General features: G+C 41.9%; 1 protein-coding gene across 1 annotated transcript in view; it reads right to left on the reverse strand.

Moving 5' to 3' along the window:
- Positions 1–20877, reverse strand: part of IGSF10 (immunoglobulin superfamily member 10) — a 69697-nt gene that overhangs the window by 21800 nt on the left and 27020 nt on the right. The window lies entirely within an intron of this gene.

The raw sequence follows: 20877 nt of genomic DNA on the forward strand, positions 1-20877 counted from the left end.
TCACTTAGGGATGTACTCACTTTTGCTGCCAGAGGTTTAAACATTAATGGCTGTGTATAGAGTTATTTTGAGGTCACGACAAATTTACAAGCTGCATACTGTCTACTTTACACTGTATCAAAGTGTCATATCTTCAGTGTTTTCCCATAAAAAGATATAATAAAATATGAACATATATCAATTATATTTGTTATGATTTGTCCATAAGAAATAATAGTTACGCACGATTTTGGGAATAGGTTGGCAACCCTGTAGAATACACTGGAAATTACATTTTAATATTCAGTACATGTCTGTCTCCAGGAGTATGAAGTAATCTATAAAGCATACCTTAGAGAGATTTCTTGCCTAGAAATAACTTCATCATTTTTTTTTGAAATCACATATGCTACAATGTCTTTTACAAGAGTTTCTTTTATTCACTGGATTCTTGCCACCAGTTTTATGGCTTTACAAGGCAAGGGTGCTGTGATGTTTCTACATACTGAACAGCTGTAACTAGGAAAGAATACATGTACAGTTCACATATCGGGCTTATTTAACCCCTTACAGACCATCCACTCTCCTTTTTCATTGCTAATCTTTGCTAAATGATTGAAAAGGGAAAATTAAAATTGCATTGACGTAAGTATTCAGATCCTTTACTCGGTACTTAGTTGAGGCACCTTTGGCATCTATTACAGCCTCCAGTCTTCTTGGATATGATGCCACAGGGTTTGCACACCTGGATTTGGGGATTTTATGCTATTCTTATCTGAAGATCCTCTCAAACTCTATCAGGTTGGATAGGGACCGTTGGTGGACAGCCATTTTCAGGTCTCTCCAGAGATGTTTGATTGGGTTTAAGTCAAGGGTCCAGCTGGGCCTCTTAAGGACATTCACAGATTCGTCCCTAATCCATTCCTGTGTTGACTTAGCTGTGTGCTTAGGGTCATTGTCTTGTTGGATTGTAAACCTTCAGCCCAGAGTACTTTGGATCATGTTTTTATAGGAATATATCTGTGCGCTTTGTTCCATTTAGCTTTCCCTCATCCCTGACCAGTCTCCCTGTCGTAGACACTGAAATACTGCTGCCACCACCTTGCTTCAGAGTAATGATGGCATTGGGTAGGTGATGAGTAGTACAAGGTTTCTCCAGACATGACACTTAGAATTGAGGCTAAAAATTTCAATCATGGTTTGATCAAACCAAAGAATCTTGTTTCTCACAGTTTGAAAGTTCTTTAAGTGCTTTTTTTCAAACTCAAGGCAGGCTTTCAAATGTATTTTACTGAGGAGAGGCTTCTTTCTGGTCACTCAACCATAAAGCCTAGATTGGTGGATTGCTACACTGATGGTTGATCTTCTGGAAGTTTCTCCCATCTGCATACAGGATCTTTATGGCTCAACCAGAGAGACTATTGGGTTCTTGGTCACCTCTATAACCAAGACACTTCTCACCTGAATGCATAGTTTGATGGGGTGGCCAGCTCTAGTTTTTTTTTTATTTCTTCCATTTAAGAATTTTGGAGGGCACTGTGTGGAAACTTTCAGTGGAGCAGAATTTTTTTATGTCCCTTCTTCAGATCTGTGCCTCCAATCCTGTCTCTGAGCTCTACAGGCATTTATTTCCTCCTCGTGGCTTGGTTTTCTCAAATATGTATAGTCAACCATGAGACCTTATGTAGACAGGGGTATGACTTTGCAAATCATGTCTAATCAACTGAGATTACAGGAGGTGGACTCCAATCAAATTTTAGAAACATCTCTAAGATGATTTAGGGAAATGGGAGGTCCCCAGAACTGAAGTATCATAGCAAAGGGTCTGAATACTAGTGTTCATGCAAATTTTTTGTTTTCCCTTGGGTGTATGGGTTAGGGTTAGTACTGTAACACTGTATGCTGTCTCTAGGTGTCACTTTTGTAATGAATATTTACATAGAAGTATTTTCCAGTAAGAGGAAAGACTATGGCTAAACAGTGTGCACTAGTTGCCTGTGCAGAGCTGAGAGACAAAAAGTAGGCCAGAGAAATTCCCTAGAAAAAGGCCTAAAGAAGGGATATACCATGTTACCCATTGATCTCTAGTGGCTGGTGGAATAGATAAAGATAAATTCACTCACCAGTTTCCCTATGGGGAAAAAATGCCTGTTTACTAGCCACTACTGGTTTATGTTAAGAAATAACATTTATTATATTAATAAAATTGTATCCCTAATCCAATAATGCCTCACCAGTCACCAACAAAGAAAACATAAAATTATCAGATAACCGAGCATGCACGTTGATGTATTACATGGGATAACAAAATAAAGTCTGTAGCACTTCACTGCTTCAACACTTATCGTATAGACTCTCTACCACTAGGCATATATTATCAGTAGAGATAAGCCAAATTTGTGCCCAGATTGTTGTAAAAATGTGTGTGAGAGGTCTCCTAGTATTCTGTATCCATTCCTTTTCAAGATCTTTCATGCCAAGATATCATTAATAATGTCAAAGTGACAGCAATATATTTGCCTATGGGTAAATGGATAGTAGCCAGTGGTAGCAAGGCTGTAACTAACAACATACAGTGGATATAAAAAGTCTACACACCCCTGGTAAAATGTCAGGTTTCTGTGCTGTAGAAAAATGAGACAAAGATAAATCATTTCAGAACTTTTTTCCACCTTTAATGTGACCTATAAACTGTACCACTCAATTGAAAAACAAACTGAAATCTTTTAGGTGGAGGAAAATAAAAATAAAAAAATAATGTGGTTGCTTAAGTGTGCACACCCTCTTATAACTGGGGATGTAGCTGTGTTCAGAATTAAGCAATCACATTCAAAATCATGTTAATAAGGAGTCAGCATACACCTGCCATCATTTAAAGTGCCTCTGATTAACCCCAAATAAAGTTCAGCTGCTTTAGTTGGTCTTTCCTGAAATTTTCTTAGTCGCATCCCACAGCAAAAGCTATGATCTACAGAGAGCTTCCAAAGCATCAGAGGGATCTCATTGATAAAAGGTATCAGTCAGGAGAAGGGTACAAAAGAATTTCCAAGGCATTAGATATACCAAGGAACACAGTGAAAGTCATCGTCAAGTGGAGAAAATATGGCACAACAGTGACATTACCAAGAATTGGACATCCCTCCAAAATTGATGAAAAGAGGAGAAGAAAACTGGTCTGGGAGGCGACCAAGAGGCCTACAGCAACATTAAAGGAGCTGCAGGAATATTTGGAAAGTACTGGCTGTGTGGTACATGTGACAACAATCTCCCGTATTCTTCATATGTCTGGGCTATGGGGTAGAGTGGCAAGACTAAAACCTTTTCTTACGAAGAAAAACATTCAAGCCAGACTACATTTTTCAAAAACACATCTGAAGTCTCCCAAAAGCATGAGGGAAAAGGTGTTATGGTCTGATGAAACCAAGGTTGAACTTTTTGGCCATAATCCCAAAATATATGTTTGCCGCAAATACAACACTGCACATCACCAATAGAACACAATACCCACAGTGAAGCATGGTGGTTGCAGCATCATGCTTTGGGGCTGTTTTTCTTCAGCAGGAACTGGGGCCTTAGATAAGCTAGAGGAAATTATGAACAGTTCCAAATACCAGTCAATATTGGCACAAAACCTTCAGGCTTCTGCTAGAAAGATAAACATGAAGAGGAACCTCATCTTTCAGCATGACAACGACCCAAATCATACATCCAAATCAACAAAGGAATGGCTTCACCAGAAGAAGATTAAAGTTTTGGAATGGCCCAGCCACAGGCCAGACCTGAATCCGATTGAAAAGCTGTGGGGTGATCTGAAGAGGGCTGTGCACAGGAGATGCCCTCGCAATCTGACAGATTTGGATTGTTTCTGCAAAGAAGAGTGGACAAATTTTGCCAAGTCAAAATGTGCCATGCTGATAGACTCATACCCAAAAAGACTGTAATAATTTTATTTTTTATTTTTGTTCTTCCCTCTACCTAAACAATTTCAGTTTGTTTTTCAATTGAGTGGTACAGTTTATAGGTCACATTAAAGGTGGAAAAAGTTCTGAAATGATTTATCTTTGTCTAATTTTTTTATATCACAGAAACCTGACATTTTAACAGGGGTGTGTAGACTTTTTATATCCACTGTATATATTATAAATGGCTTGAAGAGGGGAAAGGGCACTCTTTTTTACTTGAAACATTTTTTTTTCTTATATTTACTTTTACAGTAGGCTTTCCTGTCTTTACTCTGATGTTGTTAAATGATGTGACAATAAAATGTGGACATTTTATATGGTGTTGGAAGAATAATTTTTAGACTTTACATTGGTACCTGTTGCGACTGAAGATTTTCCTTTCTTGCATGGATGTCTGACGTGTTATATTGCCTGCCTGGAGTGGTGAGCTCATTATACACTTTCTGATTTTTATTTTGTAGTGGTAACAAATGGCATGTTTAAAAACATACTGCACTGTCAGATTTTTTTGTGCTTATTTAAATGAAAAAATGGCTAAAAAATAATCATTTTTTGTCTTCTTGTGGAGTAGTTAAAGTATATATATATAAATATATAAATATTGTGGGGATTTTCTCTGGTAGACAGGCTTGCGGACGCAGTATAGATGCAACGACAACGTCTTTAACTTAAACAGTTCGGTGTTTATTCACACATAAGGATAAGCAAAACAAAAAGTCAGTTTTAAGGAAAACAGTCACCTTGAGTCTGGTGTTTGTTAACACCATGCAGCAATGCAGAAGTCCTTGGACATAGAAGAAACCACCTGCTCTCATGCCAACAAGGTAGCAGGCCTTTACCCAGGCCCAAACTCCCAGGTCCCAACACAGACAGACAGAGCTTCACTGTCAGAGAGGAGTAAATTCCTACCACCTGACAGTGCTGCCTGTGTTTTACAGCCCAAACCAAGACCCAGCCTGGAACATGGGGAGCAGCCACCCAACCTGCACTTTGGCTGCTCCCAGTAAGAGTCAGCCCGGATTGGCTTTACAGCCATACTAAATAGCAAAACCAAGTCAGCCAGCACTAGCTGCCACTGACACATGGAATTACCGTCTCTTACCTCACTGAGGCCAGGGATCTCGGTGACACATACCTTTCAGTACCAACCTTGCGCCTTCCTACAATATATATATATATATATATATATATATATATACACTGATGAGCAAAAGGGTAACACTGATTAGAACTTTTGACTTTCAGGCTCCATAACTCACCATCCACTACAGCTTAGAACATGAGACTACCATCATTTTATAGACAATCATCTTGGCTATCTCATACATAAACTGGACTTGGAACTATTTAGCATATGATTTGTTATGCAGATTTTTGTCATATAACTGCATTGTTACTGTGCTGCTCCTTGTGGTGGAACAATCTTTTTCTTCTTTCTTCTTGTTCTCACATTCCCTAATAGCTTAGAGTGTTATTAGGTTGATTCCCAAGTAAAAGGTCACTGGTTCGATCCAGGAGCAGCCATGAATAACATTTCCCAAGAAAATAAAAACAGCATCATCCAGCAAATTGATAGCGGTATCTCGGCCAAAAAGATTGCCAAACTGCATCACGTGAGTGCCATGACAGTTAGAATAAAACAAAATGAAGTCCATCCATCCATTCCAAAGCCAAGAGGTGGACGTCCAGGCAAAATATCAGAGTCAACAAGTCAGGTCATCACAAGGGCTGTCAGTTCTGGCGCAACAAACACAGCAGTGTAGGTGACTTGCATGCTTTGTAATAGTAAGATGCAAGACGTTCATCCATGCACCTTCCGACACGCATTACACAAGTCTGGAATGGTGGCCCAAAAAAAGGTGAAGAAGCCTTAATTTCAATATTGTCATAAGAAGCGTTGGCTTGAGTTTGCAATAAAGGACAAACAGTGGATAGTAGAAGATTGGAAAAGTGTGAATTGGAACAATTATGTGAAAGTCAATAGACTGGGCTTTGATGGGTGCATATGGGTCTGGAAGAAACAAGGGAAAAGGGGACTAATGGATTGAGAAATTGAAGGAACTGTCAAGTTCAGTGGAGAAAGCCTGATAATATGGGTTTGTTTCACAGCCAAAGGCATTGGATACTTGACCAGGATCGATGGTGGTCTCAATGCTGAGCTATATGTGAGTATCCTACAAGATGACGTACTTTGTACACTCAAGTACTATGGGTATGAAAAGGACGACATAGTGTTTCAGTAGGACAACAAACCCAAAGCATATGTCGAGACTGGCGAAGAAATGGTTCAATGACAATGAAGTAGAGGTGCTGGATTGGCCTCCCCAGACCTCAACCCAATTGAACACTTGTGGCTAGAGTTGAAAAAAAAGCTGTATTTGTACCCAAGTTAGTCAACCAGTATGCACCAACATTAAGAACGTGTAGAAGAGACCTGGGAACAGATTTCGGTCGAGACATGCCCAAAAGGATTCAGGCAGTGTTGAAAGCCAAAGGTGGATTTACAAAATACTTATAAAATAATAAAAACTTTGAATTTTAGGAGAAAAACAGTAATAATGCAGTGTCCTTTCACTTGGGAATCAACCTAATAACACTCTAAGAAATTAGGGAATGTGAGAACACATTATAATTTGTAGCATACAAGAAGAAAAAGATTGTTCCACCACCAGGAGCAAAACAGTAACAATGCAATTACTTGACAAGAATCTAATCATATGCTAAATATTTGTAAGTCCAATTGATGTATAGAGATAGCCAAGATGATTGTCTATAAAATGATGGTAGTCTTATGTTCGAAGCTGTAGTGGATGGTGAGATATGGAGCCTGAAAGTCAAAAATACAAAACATTACCCTTTTACTCGTCAGTAAGTACGGAAAAAGACATCACTCCATCCAGTCCAGCCTACAAACACACAAACACATTCTCTACCAATGCACAGTAGCTGTGATGCATAAAAATGCATCAGGTGGTATAATATCAGCACCGGAATACCAGGATAGATATTGTAAAAGCCTGTATTCTAGTTCATGTAGCTTTTGCTTTATAGTAGGTAGCCATAAAGCCTCTGTGCACTGTTGTGCATTCTCCATGAGCCCTAACTTGTCATTAGTGTTGAGCGAATCGAAACATCCGAAATGGAATTTGATCTGAAGTTTAGGAAAAATTACATTTGCCACAAATCCTAATTTTCCTCGCACTTCGTGGTAACGAATCGATTTTTTATAAAATAGCTGCTGCATGTGTTACAATGTGAAAGTAAGAAGGCCTTTAAGAAGCCTGATCCTGCATGGTCTCCACCATTTCAGTGTGAGTTCAGCTTAGGGAAAGATGTCACAAACGCTTATGCATTAGGGACAGTGTTTCAGAAAGCTATTGTAACATTTTGGATAGGGAGAGTGCACGGACAGTGCAGGGAGAGGTAGGGAGATTGTAGGGAGAGGTTTTAAACACTGTAGGGAGAGCATAGGAAGACTGCAGGTTGAGTGTAATCACCGTGTGCATCTTGTTCAACTGCTGTCCCAATCCCCATTAATCTGTTAGTTTATACATAGAATTACTGTGCCTCAGTATTCAAGGGTGGTCTCATATATCACCGCCTTTATCTTGTTCAACAGCTGCCACAATCCCTGTTAATCTGTTAGTTTATACATAGAATTACTGTTTCTCAGTATTCAAGGGTGGTCTTGTATATCCCTGCCTTTATCTTGTACAACTGCTGCCACAATCCCTGTTAATCTATTAGTTTATACATAGAATTACTGTGCCTCAGTATTAAAGAAAGGTCTAATATATTGTTGCGTTTACCTTGTCCAACTGCTGCTACAATCCCCGTTAATCTGTTAGTTTATACATAAAATTAGTGTGCCTCAGTATTAAAGGCCAGTCTAATATATTGCCACATTTGTCTTGTTCAACGGCTGCCACAATCCCTATTAATCTGTGAGTGTGCTTCAGTAGAAAAGGGCTGTTTAATATATCACTATGTGCATCTTGTTGAACTGCTGCCACATTCTTAGTTAATCAGTTAAATTACTGATTCGGTTACTGTACACTATATCCAACAGACAGTTGCCTGGACCGTCCAAAGGAATGGGCAGTGTCAAAAATATTGCTGCAGCGAGCACAAGTAGAAGCAGAAGAAGGAGTGGTGGTGTCAGCAGCATCCAGTGGTCGGGTTTTGACCAACAATGCAGCTGTACTGGAATGGTTGACTGCCTCTGTGCCCTCATCTGTCCTGAACCTGTCTCTTGCTTTTGCTGCTCCTTCTGCTAATCAAATAACGGTAGCCGCCAACTCTGCTCCAATTTTTAGCGAGAAATAGCTTTGTGAGGACAGTCAGCAGTTACAGTCCAGTCTAGACTGTACAGTACAGTCTAGGTGTGCAACTACCGATGATGACAGTTGGGTGGCAGCACATGTTGTGAGAAGTCAGGGACGTACACAAGAGACAGGTGAGGGTGACACAAGTGATGACCAAACAGATGTAGGTGATGATGTAGCCGATCCCACGGGGAAGCTGGGTGAAGAAGGGGCATTGTTGTCATCAGGGTGCAAGGGCAGCAGCGTGCCTGTGAGACAGCAGGGTGGAAGCTTGCCCATAAGAAAGCAGAGTGGATTCAGTGAGAAATCTGAAGCCAAACGCGAGAGAGGTACACTGTATGCTACTCTGGAGACTACCTCTGAGCAACACACTAGCAGTGAACAGATTCATATAAGTAGCCTCAGGCAGGTATCACGTAGTGATGGAGGGAAAATGCCATACTAATTCAACGGAGCACAAGCAGAACATGCTCCTGGCCAAGTTGCTGGCGCTACAGTTCCTCCCTTACCATGTAGTGGACTGCACATTTCAGAGAACTGATGGCTTGCGTCCACTCAAGGTGGAGAGTCCCAACTGTACAAGCTCTGCACACGTACATTGAACAGAAGGTGGGCCAATCATTGGGCCTATTTGTTTTTATTTTTTTATTTTTGTTGGTTGCGTCTCTCAGTTTAATTGGTATAGAAAAAGTAAAATTATACAAGCGAGGGGGCAGTTTCAAAAAATTATTATTGGAGAGAGAAGCTTCTGAATCTACTGAATGAAAATTATTAATAACATAAGGTATAGCAATATCGTAGGATAGGGATTATAAGTACACAAAAAAAAAGTTTAGTGGTGTGACAGAAGCCCTTTAAACACAGCTCACTCTTATGGAATGAATTATCATACAGATATTTTATTACATGTTAATATATGATTGTTTCTCATTCCTGCATTATTGTACATTGTGTCATTATTATTTACTCATATCTATATTTTTAGTGCAAGTCAGTCTTCAGCCACAGGCATGTACTGTACATAAAGAGTTAATATTATCTACATTTTAACCTACACCTGCACTGTGGGTGTTCCTTAATATTTTCAATTGATTTCATTCCCCCCTTTTTGCTTAAAAAGCAGTTACATGCCTGTATCTGAATACTTTATACTATGAATCTATGGAAAAGACCTGTCTTATGGTTGAAACAAGTTGTTGTTATGCAGGAGGATTACTTGTTTATACATTTTTTTTATTATTAAGAAATAAAGAATCATTGATTTTACTCATTGGATCTGTAACGGGGTACTCTAAGGAATTTGTCACATCATGGAATAACATTCTCAGAAGATACTCCATAAAACTAATGGAATTAATCGTTGATCATGAGAAAACTAAATTCAACTTCTTGCAAACTGAAATTAAGACAACTAAGATTAACTTCAATCAGTTCAAGCAAACACATGATTATAATGAAAAAATGACTGAAATTAAACAAGTGTCAGAACTGGAGGATTATATGGCACAAGTCAAGAAAAACAAGAATGCAAGAGATCTATATGATTATCAACAAACCCAAGTTTATGAATGGTGCAGAAGGTCTCAAGCTCCTCATGTACCAAGATCCATTCTTAAAAATAAATCCAAGCGATACCACAAACGCAGACCGAACAACCATGTTACTTTTAGCTCATCAGAAATGGACACATCAGACAAACAAACAGATGAGTTGGATTTGGAATCACCTTCAGTTTCAACAAATGCACGTCTTTCCTATTATAGGAATCCAAAGCCATTAAGAAAACAAAAATCTAACAACACTCCAAAAAACAGAGGAGAGCAGTATACAAACATAGAAAATGCAACAGGTGTGATTACATGCCAGCAGCACAGGAATAAATAAACCAGACACCAGTATTACAAGTCATGAACTTGTCTTCCTATGAACTCAACAAACATCAAATTGAAGTCCTCAGCTTGGGTTTAAATTTTGCACCTACTAATACTCCTAATATTTTGGTATCATAAAAGACATCAACAAATGTATTAGGGATCTAACAATCAGGAGACATTTTTTTGACAATCAGTATTTTTACCGCAGATGCGGAGCACACTAGTGAACAATCAGTCCATCAAGATCTGGAATTTTTAAAGCAATTATCGCTAATTAATTTAGAAAATTTGGATGATGGTGTTCGGCACACTAACCCTAATGTGAACATGTCCATAGATTTCAAGACAACCAATAAGGGTTTTTACCCAATACATTCTAGGGTGGAATCCATAGACCGTTTCCAAACAGTATTGGGAGATTAAAATTTGCATTCTAAATATGATGCTGCATATGTCCATCACAACTTGTCATCAGCTAAAAAACTTGCATTATCACAATTACAGAATGAGTCCTCTGTCACTATAAAAATGGCAGATAAAGAAGGTGCTGTGGTTGTGATGGACACTGTGCAATATAAGCAGCAAAGCATGAGTATGTTGAACAAGCCACTTATTTATCAAAAAAATCCTGACAAGAGACCCCACTAAAAACCTATTGTCACGGATGTAGTAGGGGAGAGCACCAAAAGACAACAAGAAGGAAGGGGAAAGACACTAAGCCTCACTGCTAGGGAAGGAAAAGGGTCACCACCTATAAAACCCTGCTGATGGCCCTAACTCCTATCCGTATGGGCACCTCTCGATGGTAGAGATGCCCATATACAGGAACCTAGAAAATCCTGGTTACCCTCGGATGCCCTAAAGGCAATGACAGGGCAGAGACAACCCGTTCCTTCCCTGGTGAAGAAACCAGCATCTCACTGAGGCCTAGTAAACAACCGGGGAAGGGGGGGAGGAAATACAAAACACAACAAGCGGAACACTTAACTTCTGAGGATGATGGATGAACAGGACTTTAACAAGAAACACACTTCAGCTCTTCCAAAACCAAATGAAGCTCTCCAGAGCAAGAAGTGATGGGTAAAGTCAGACTAAATAGGGAGAGGAAAAGGTCACATGATCCACACCTGAACAGGAGGTGTGGATATACCAGCAAAACACAAAGTGAAACCAAAAGAGGCTGTCTGATCACTCAGGTGCATTCATTCTTTCAGACCTTCTAACACCTGTCACAGGTGTGACAGCACCCCCCTTCTACGGGTGACCTCTGGGCACCCAGGACTGACCTTATCAGGATGAGCTCTGTGGAATGCTCTCACCAGACGACTAGGATTTACATCGGTTGCTGGAACCCACATCCTCTCCTCTGGTCTTTAACCTCTCCAATGAACGAAATACTGTAGGGATCTCCGGAGAACTCGGGAGTCCACAATCCTGCTGATCTGAAATTCTAAATTGCCATCCACCATGACAGGAGTGGGAGGTAAGGAGGATGGCTCAACAGGTTTGACACATTTCTTTAACAATGATTTATGAAATACGTTATGGATTTTCAAAGCCTGAGGAAGTTCAATATGAAAGGCTACAGGGTTAATAATGGCAGTGATCTTATATGGACCAATAAATCTTGGGCCCAACTTCCAAGAAGGTACCTTAAGTTTAATGTTTCTTGTTGACAACCACACAGAATCACCCACTCTCAGGTCCGGACCACTCATACGTCTCCTGTCAGCCGCACGTTTATACTTGTTGCCCATCTTTTTCAGGTTATTTTGGATTTTCCGCCAAAGAAGAGGAAAATCATTCCTCCTCAGGAATGCCGGAATTTTGAGCACCAGAAATGTACCAAACTGTGGATGGAACCCGTATGCCCCAAAAAATGGTGACTTATCAGTGGATTCCTGTCTACGGTTATTTATAGCAAACTCAGCTAACAACAAAAATAAAGACCACACCACTCTTCCTGATTTTCTATAACAAAACATCTCAAGTAAGTCTCCAGATCCTGATTAGTGTGCTCCGTCTGTCCATTCGACTGAGGATGAAAAGCCGAAGAGAAGGACAATTGTACACCCAGACGAGTACAGAACACTTTCCAGAATCTGGAAACAAACTGAGTACCTGTATCGGACACCACATCAGAGGGAATGCCATGTAGTTTTACGATGTTGTCGACAAACACCTGTGCAAGAGTTTTAGCATTGGGTAGACTAGGTAATGTAATAAAGTGTGCCATTTTACTAAAACGATCGACAACCACCAGAATCAAATTTTTTCCCAAAGAATTCGGTAAATCTGTGATAAAATCCATGGACAAATGGGTCCAAGGTCTGGACGGGACGGACAATGGAAGCAGAGATCCGGAAGGCTGAGTATGTGTCACCTTAGCTTGTGCACAGGTACCACAGGCTGACACATAGTCCTCAACACACTTACGCAACCGTGGCCACCAGAATCTGCAAGAGATGATATTGACAGTCGATCTGCTCCCAGGGTGCCCAGCAAGCACCGTACAGTGATGTTCCTCGAACACCTTGTAACGTAATTTGGAGGGAACAAACAATTTCCCCACAGGACAAGAATCTGGAGCATCCTCCTGTGCCTCCAACACCCTGGCCCCGAGATCAGGATAAAGAGCGGTTATGACTACCCCTTCAAATAAAATGGGACTAGGGTCATTATACTCACCCCCCCAGGAAATCTATGCGACAAAGCATCCGCCTTGACGTTCTTAACCCCAGGGCAGAAAGTGACAATTAAGATAAAACTGGTGAAAAACAATGACCATCTGGCCTGCCTTGGCTTAGTCGCTTAGCCGACTACAGGTAGGCCAGATTCTTGTGATCCGTAATTACCGTAATAGGAGGAATTGCTCCTTCTAACCAATGCCACCATTCCTCGAATGACAACTTAATGGCCAGTAATTCCTTATTCCCCACATCATAATTCCTTTCAGCAGTCGAGAGTTTTTTGAGAAAAATGCACATGGGTGCCATTTACTGGGTGAAGGACCCTGCGACAAGATTGCCCCTACCTCGGACGTGTCAACCTCAACAATAAATGGCTGAGACACGTCCGGTTGCACCAGAATAGGGGCTGAAGCGAAACATTCTTTCACAGCAGAAAAGGCCTGTAATGCTGCATCAGACCAGATAGAAATATCAGCACCCTTCCTAGTCATGTCTGTTAAAGGTTTAACCAGCGATGAATAGTTCAAGACAAATTTATAGTAGTAGTTGGGAAACCCCAAAAACCGCATAAACGCTTTCACCAGAAATAACTGCAACAGTGCAGTGTGTATATATTTTTCTTTTTTTACTGTAATACGCCCCTATATGCTTTCAACAGAAATAACGGTAGAAGTGAACTGGGAATATATTTTTCTTGTTGGGCTGAAATATGCCACTATATGCTTTCACCAGAATTAACTGCAGAAATGCACTGAGAATATATTTTTCTTGTAGTACTGAAATACGCCCCTATACGCTTTCACCAGAAATAACTGCAACAGTGCAGTGCGTATATATTTTTCTTTTTTTACTGTTATACGCCCCTATATGCTTTCAACAGAAATAACTGCAGAAGTGAACTGAGAATATATTTTTCTTGTTGGACTGAAATAGGCCACTATACACTTTCACAAAAAAAATGTAAAGAGTGAAGTGCGTATATATTTTTCTTGTAGTACTGAAATGCGCCCCTATACGCTTTTACCAGAAATAACTGCAGAAGTGAAATGCGTATATATTTTTCTTGTAGTACTGATATAAGATACTAAAGACACTAAGATATAAGCCACTAAAGGCTTTTCAAGATAGCACTTGCAGCCCAATAACAAATAACTGGAATGACAGAGCTGTCTAATGACTATTTGGATCCCCAAATAATCTTTCCCTGCACTTGTAAATCGCTTTCCTATCAATGTCTCTAGCGCCTTCTGATTTCTCTCCCTGCACTAAGATGCTGTGATATGATTCCTCCCTATCCTTTCCCTGCACTTTTAAATAGTTTTTTCAGTCTTTTTTTTTTCACAATGAGGTTTTTCCAATTGCTGTCCCTAGTGCCTTCGCACGTCTTTCCCTGCACTCTGAACGCTGGAAAATGGCAGAATCTAAAATGGCTGCCGTATTTATAGGGCTGTGACCAGTGGCGTATCTAGAAATGACTGGGCCCCACAGCAAATTTTTGAATAGGCCCCCCCCAGTAATTTTTTTTAAACCTCTTTCTTTCAAGCCGCCCCCATTCCTGTGCTAGTAAAAAGATCACTCTGTCAGACCAGGCCTGGCAGCTGTTCCATCCGTTTTCTACACTGTCTATACTGCCACTGTATATAATTTAATTGTGTAATACTGTTGAGGGGGCCCTGAAAAAATCTTTTAGTCCTCCTCCTGGATGGGCCCCTTCCGGGTCTGGGCCCCAAAGCAGCTGCCCCCCCAACTTCCCCTATAGCTACACCCCTGGCTGTGACATTACAGGGCTGGCTGGCTGCTGATTGGCTGCATGCAGGCATGTCAATCTGGGTGATCCCGCCTTCCCAGAGTTCCTTGCCCTATGTCCTCAGTCCTTACACATGTAGCCGCCATTTTAGGAAAATTGCGATTCGTATTCGTATTGGAAATTCGTATTCGTTGCAAATCAAATTTTTCCTGAAATTTGTATCGAATTCCACTTCGTCAGCTTTGATTTGCTCATCTCTAGCTGACACCTTCTCCACTCTGTCGGGGGAGGGGGGGGGCTCTACTTGTATAAGTGTTTAGTAGAACAGGATCTGTAGACATCTATGTTGAATCAGCTGGTGACGGTGTAAAGGGTAAAGGGAGTGCGCTTCTTCTTGGTGCCAACATAAACCTGTAAGCCTGAATTCATACTTGCGTTATTTGGTCAGTTTTGGCCCCGTGACTGCCCAAATAAGTGAAGTATGCGGTGATTCTAAGAGCGACGCCTGTCATTTGCATGTGATATGGACTCACAGTATTGTTTCACTACCACAGCAGACTCCCTATGCGTGTTACTACAAGGCAAGGTGTTCCACGCAACTATAAAGTCTCTTTGCAGCCAGGAAATAGCCGTTTTTTAACATAATTCTGCGAGAATAAATTCAGATCAAACCGAATTTTTCTCAAAAATTCAGCGAACCGGCTAATCGAACTTTTTAAAAAATTCGCTCATCTCTAGTCACAGGTAATTAACTTACGTGTCACAGGCATGTAAGCCACATGTCACAGGCACTTAAGTGATGAGTCGCTTTATACCCATGAACAAAAACACAAGTCAGAGGCAGACAGTGCAGGCGCCTAGTAGACAGCTCCAAACTAATTACATATCCAAGAATAGCTGAGTAGACACTGGTAAAAAAAAGGGTAGAAAGGTCTGATCAATGTTCAGAACATGGTCTCATTCTCCTTGTTGAACACAGGAGATACACCCTTAATGACATACAGCCATGGGTGTGGTCCCATATTCAGGTCTAATTCAACTCATATGGGAATCCCCCAGAAACTTGCACAGAATAAAAATATTAATCTCAAGCAACTCACAATGGGCCTGGATTAAAAAGATATTCCTGTTTTTGATGCTGATTAGTTTCCTAATAATTGTTCTTATCACTCACAAATACGCAGAGAGAAAGAAATAAACATATGAACATATGCCTAAATGAAAGTCCAACGAACATTTACTGAACAGTGACTCAGTTTCACAAACCATAGCGGTTTGAATAAATTGACCCTCTTTATATGTTTCTTACCTTCAGACCTCAGATCAGAGCGCGACTTTCATCTTGGTTATTAGTGCCAGATCTGAAAGCCAAAGCCATGCATGCAGCACTACGACAAAAAGGATCCTGTGCCTGAGTCAGGTACTCACAGCTACCTCGCTCAGGACCCCATTGACACTCTCTGTTGGAGACATGTGTCACCCATCACCTAGAGCAACTGTGGGCTAAAGAGGAGCCTCCAGAACACCAGCATTTGGTCCTGGGCTTCCTGAAGTCCCTGCCACAAGTAACCTCTAGGAAGATGCACCACATGCTTGCCCCATCATCCTCACACATGGTAGGCATACACAAACACTGATCCTGTCTGCCTCCACAGTAATAAAGTTAAAGGCGTTGGCCATTTTCTGGTTACTGTTGACCAACGTAAGCAGGGCCGGTTCTAGGTGAAATGGGGCCCTGGGGCAAAAAACAATAAGGGGGCCCCCCCCCCATGACACTTGATGATTTTTACAGAAGAAACTGTATATTTTGGGGCACAGTGTAGAGGTATACTGTATATTGTGTGGCACAGTGTAGCAGTATACTGTATATTGTGGGGCACAGTGTAGCGGTATACTGTATATTGTGGGGCACAGTGTAGAGGTATACTGTATATTGTGGGGCACAGTGTAGAGGTATACTGTATATTGTGTGGCACAGTGTAGTGGTATACTGTATATTGTGTGGCACAGTGTAGCAGTATACTGTACATTGTGGGGCACAGTGTAGAGAGGTATACTGTATATTGTGTGGCACAGTGTAGAGGTATACTGTATATTGTGTGGCACAGTGTAGCGGTATACTGTATATTGTGTGGCACAGTGTAGAGGTATACTGTATATTGTGTGGCACAGTGTAGCGGTATACTGTACATTGTGGGGCACAGTGTAGAGAGGTATACTGTATATTGTGTGGCACAGTGTAGAGAGGTATACTGTATATTGTGTGGCACAGTGTAGAGGTATACTGTATATTGTGTGGCACAGTGTAGAAGTATACTGTATATTGTGTGGCACAGTGTAGCGGTATACTGTATATTGTGGGGCACAGTGTAGCGGTATACTGTATATTGTGGGGCACAGTGTAGAGGTATACTGTATATTGTGGGGCACAGTGTAGCGGTATACTGTATATTGTGGGGCACAGTGTAGAGGTATACTGTATATTGTGGGGCACAGTGTAGCGGTATACTGTATATTGTGGGGCACAGTGTAGCGGTATACTGTATATTGTGGGGCACAGTGTAGCGGTATACTGTATATTGTGTGGCACAGTGTAGCGGTATACTGTACATTGTGGGGCACAGTGTAGAGAGGTATACTGTATATTGTGTGGCACAGTGTAGAGGTATACTGTATATTGTGTGGCACGGTGTAGCGGTATACTGTATAACAAACATATTTCACATGAAAACTTACAATTACTTGGCTTGGCCCTTGGGGGTCTCGGACACCACTTCCACACTTTGGCCGGGGGCTCGGCGGAGCTGATGTTGTGTTTTATCCTAATGAGAAAGATTTCATAATAAGGATTTGGAGAAGGGGCAGAGGGATAGCAGAGCAGGGAGAGGCTGGTGCTGCTACTAGGGGGTCATACCATGGGGGGGGGGGTAATAAAGCCCACCATAATGTCCCCCCCCAGTAGAAATAATTCTCCTTATAATGTGTCAGTGCAAAAAATACCCCCCTGTAATGCCCCCGGTTGAGCTAATGCCCCTATACAGAGCCCCCATATAAAATAACCGTTCTTTGTGGCCTCAGTAGATGCGCCTATAGTGCCACCAATAATGTGCCAGTAAGAAGTCCCCCCATAGATGTCCCCCAATAATGTGCCAGTGAAATGTGCCCTCATAGATGCCCCTTAATCATGTGCCAGTAGCCTCAGCCCCCCATTAACATGTGCCAGTAGCCATAGGCGCCCCCCTATCATGTGCCAGTAGCCATAGGGCCCCCCTATCATGTGCCAGTAGCCATAGGCGGCCCCCCATGAACATGTGCCACTAGCCATAGGGCCCCCCTATCATGTGCCACTAGCCATAGGGCCCCCCCTATCATTTGCCAGTAGCCATCAGTATTGTACAGAAAAAAAAAAAAAGGAAAAAACCCCTATACTTACCTCCTTGGCAGCGATGCGATGCAGGCCTCTTCCGGCCTGTGTCCCGCGCTGTGCATGGCTCAGGGCTCAGGCGGCGCGATGACGTCATCGCGCCGCCTGCGCCGGCCTCTGATAGCAGGGCTCCAGACTAAAAAAAATACCTAGTAACCATTGGCTCCTGAACTGAAAAATTTAGGAGCCAAATTAAATTTTTAGTCGCCAAATCGAAACCGAATGAAAATTTTGGTATCGTGACAACGCTACGCCGATCAGATCGGCGTAGGGTTGTTTCAATACCAAAATTTTGATTCGCTTTCGTCACCATAAAAAAGTATTGCGATACTCAATACCACGCAAAAAAGCCACGTGCATTTCGCATTTTATGAAACGTTCGGCCCATAATAGAACAGTCCTATCCTATTTTTTGGGGTGACAAGGTGACTAAAAAATGGCGAATGCTCACCACATAGGAGATATTTCTTAATAATTTAATAGTTTGGACTTTTCGGACGCAGCGCTATGTAATGTGTTTATTTATTGTATATATTTTTTATATGTAAAATTGGGAAAGGGGGGATTTAAACTTAATATTTTAGAGTACTTTCACACTAGGTTTTCTTTTTCGGCATAGAGTTCCGTCACAGGGGCTCTATACCGGAAAAGAACTGATCAGGCATATCCCCATGCATTCTGAATGGAGTAATCCGTCCAGGATGCATCAGGATGTCTTCAGTTCAGTCGTTTTGACTGATCAGGCAAAAGAGAAAACTGCAGCATGCTACGGTTTTATCTCCGGCGAAAAAAACTGAAGACATGCCTGAACGCCGGATTTGGCATTTTTCCCATAGGAATGTATTAGTGCCAGATCCGGCATTCAAAATACCGGAATGCAGGATCCGTCCTTCCGGTCTGCGCATGCCGGTAAAAAGATACAAGATGGATCCGTCTGTCCGCATGACAAGCGGAGACATGGATTCATTCTTGCAATGCATTTGTGAGACGGATCCGCATCCGGATGCATCTCATAAATGCTTTCAGTCACATCAAGATGGGCGGATCTGGCAGGCAGTTCTGACAACGGAACTGCTTGCCGCATCACACTACCGCAAGTGTGAAAGTAGCCTTAGTGTTTGTGTTTTATTTTTACTTACTATTAGCCCCCTTAGGGGCTGGAACCCTTGTCCTATTCACCGTTAGGCCCCTTTCACAGTGCACCCCCCCCAGTATAATAAACATTGAGTGCCCCCCCCCCTAGTATATGTTTATTATACTGGGGGGGGGCGCACTCAATGTTTATTATACTGGGGGGCCGCACTCAATGTTTATTATACTGGGGGGGGGGGGGTGGCCGCACTCAATGTTTATTATACTGGGGGGGGGGGGGGGCGCACTGCGCCACCAATGTTAATACAAATGCAGGAGGTGGGTGCCGGAGTGAAATAGCCGGCACCCGACCTCTATGATAGGGGGCTGCGATCAGCGGCAGTTAACCCCTAAGGTGCCGCTCCCTGTCATAGAAGTCGGGTGCCGGCTATTTGATTCCGGCACCTGCCTCCTGTATTTGTATTACAGGTCAGTTTTCATCATTGGTGGCGCAGTGGCCACAGCCCCTCCCCTCCTCCTCCTTTGTCTCTTCTTATTGGCAGAGGCGACAGCAGCAGCACAGGGGGGAGGGAGAGAGCCCCCCCGCCCCCGCCCCCTCCTCTATGGAAGCGCCGACGCCGTCCCTGCCTATAGTTAGTTGCGGGCCGGCGCGGGGGGCCCCTAAGGACTTGGGGGCCCGGGGGCAATTGCCCCCCTTGCCTCTATGGAAGCGCCGGCCCTGAACGTAAGATTACTATATAGCACTTACTAATGTAGCCTTTGTAAATATTCTGTGCTATTTTCTAAATTACATAAGGTATGCCCCCTTGTTGACCAAGTATAGTGATGAGCGATGTTATGAAAATTTCGATTCAGCTGCTCCGTCGAATTTCACAAATAAGTTTTCAGTTTGACGAATTACTTAGTTACAAAGAGCATTTCTTTGTAAGTAGCAGGTGTGATTGTGCGGCCTTCCCCCTTCCCCATCATTCAACCCCTCAGATGCAGATTTTATCACTGCTCTTGGCATCTGAAGTAAAAATGGAGACCTTTCAGGCTTTAAAAAAAAAAAAAAAAAAAAATCATCCATTTGATCGCGAATCAGCCACTGCGACCATCTTAATTCAAGATCCCACATGATCTTGAATCAAGATGGCCGTGGGGGCCTCTTTGCGCTCAAACGGATGAGGTGAGTAGTTTTTTTTAATGACATTTCAGGGAAAATTGATTTGTTACCACGGCGCACAAGGAAATTCAGCTTTGCGGCAAATCAAATTTTCCCTAATATTCGGATCAAAGTCCACTTTGGATACTTTGATTCACTCAACACTAGCCATACAGTCATTTTACAAACACATTGGTCAGCATTAACCAGAAAGTGGACAACTCCTTTAAAGGGGTTGTCCACTTTATACTATTGTTGAGCTATCCTCATTCACTTCTATGGGACGGCTTAGTAGTATTCACTTGAACAGACAGAGCCATCCTATAGAAGTGAATGGGGATGCCTTACTTGTAATTATATCTGCTCACCACTGCAAATGGTGTCGCAAGCAGGTAAGCAGATAAGCAAACAACTTATCGGCGAGGGTGCCGGGGGTCAGACCCTGCCAATCTCATATTGAGTATACAGTGCTGCCCATAATTATTCATACCCCAGGCAAATTTTGACTTAAAGTTACTTTTATTCAACCAGCAAGTAATTTTTTGACAGGAAATTACATAGGTGTCTCACAAAAGATAATAAGACGATGTACAAGAGGCATTATTGTGGGAAAAAAAACATTTAGCAGCTTTTATTTACA

The sequence above is a fragment of the Bufo gargarizans genome, chromosome 4 (assembly GCF_014858855.1).
Source record: "Bufo gargarizans isolate SCDJY-AF-19 chromosome 4, ASM1485885v1, whole genome shotgun sequence".
In the NCBI taxonomy this organism is placed as follows: Eukaryota; Metazoa; Chordata; class Amphibia; order Anura; family Bufonidae; genus Bufo; species Bufo gargarizans.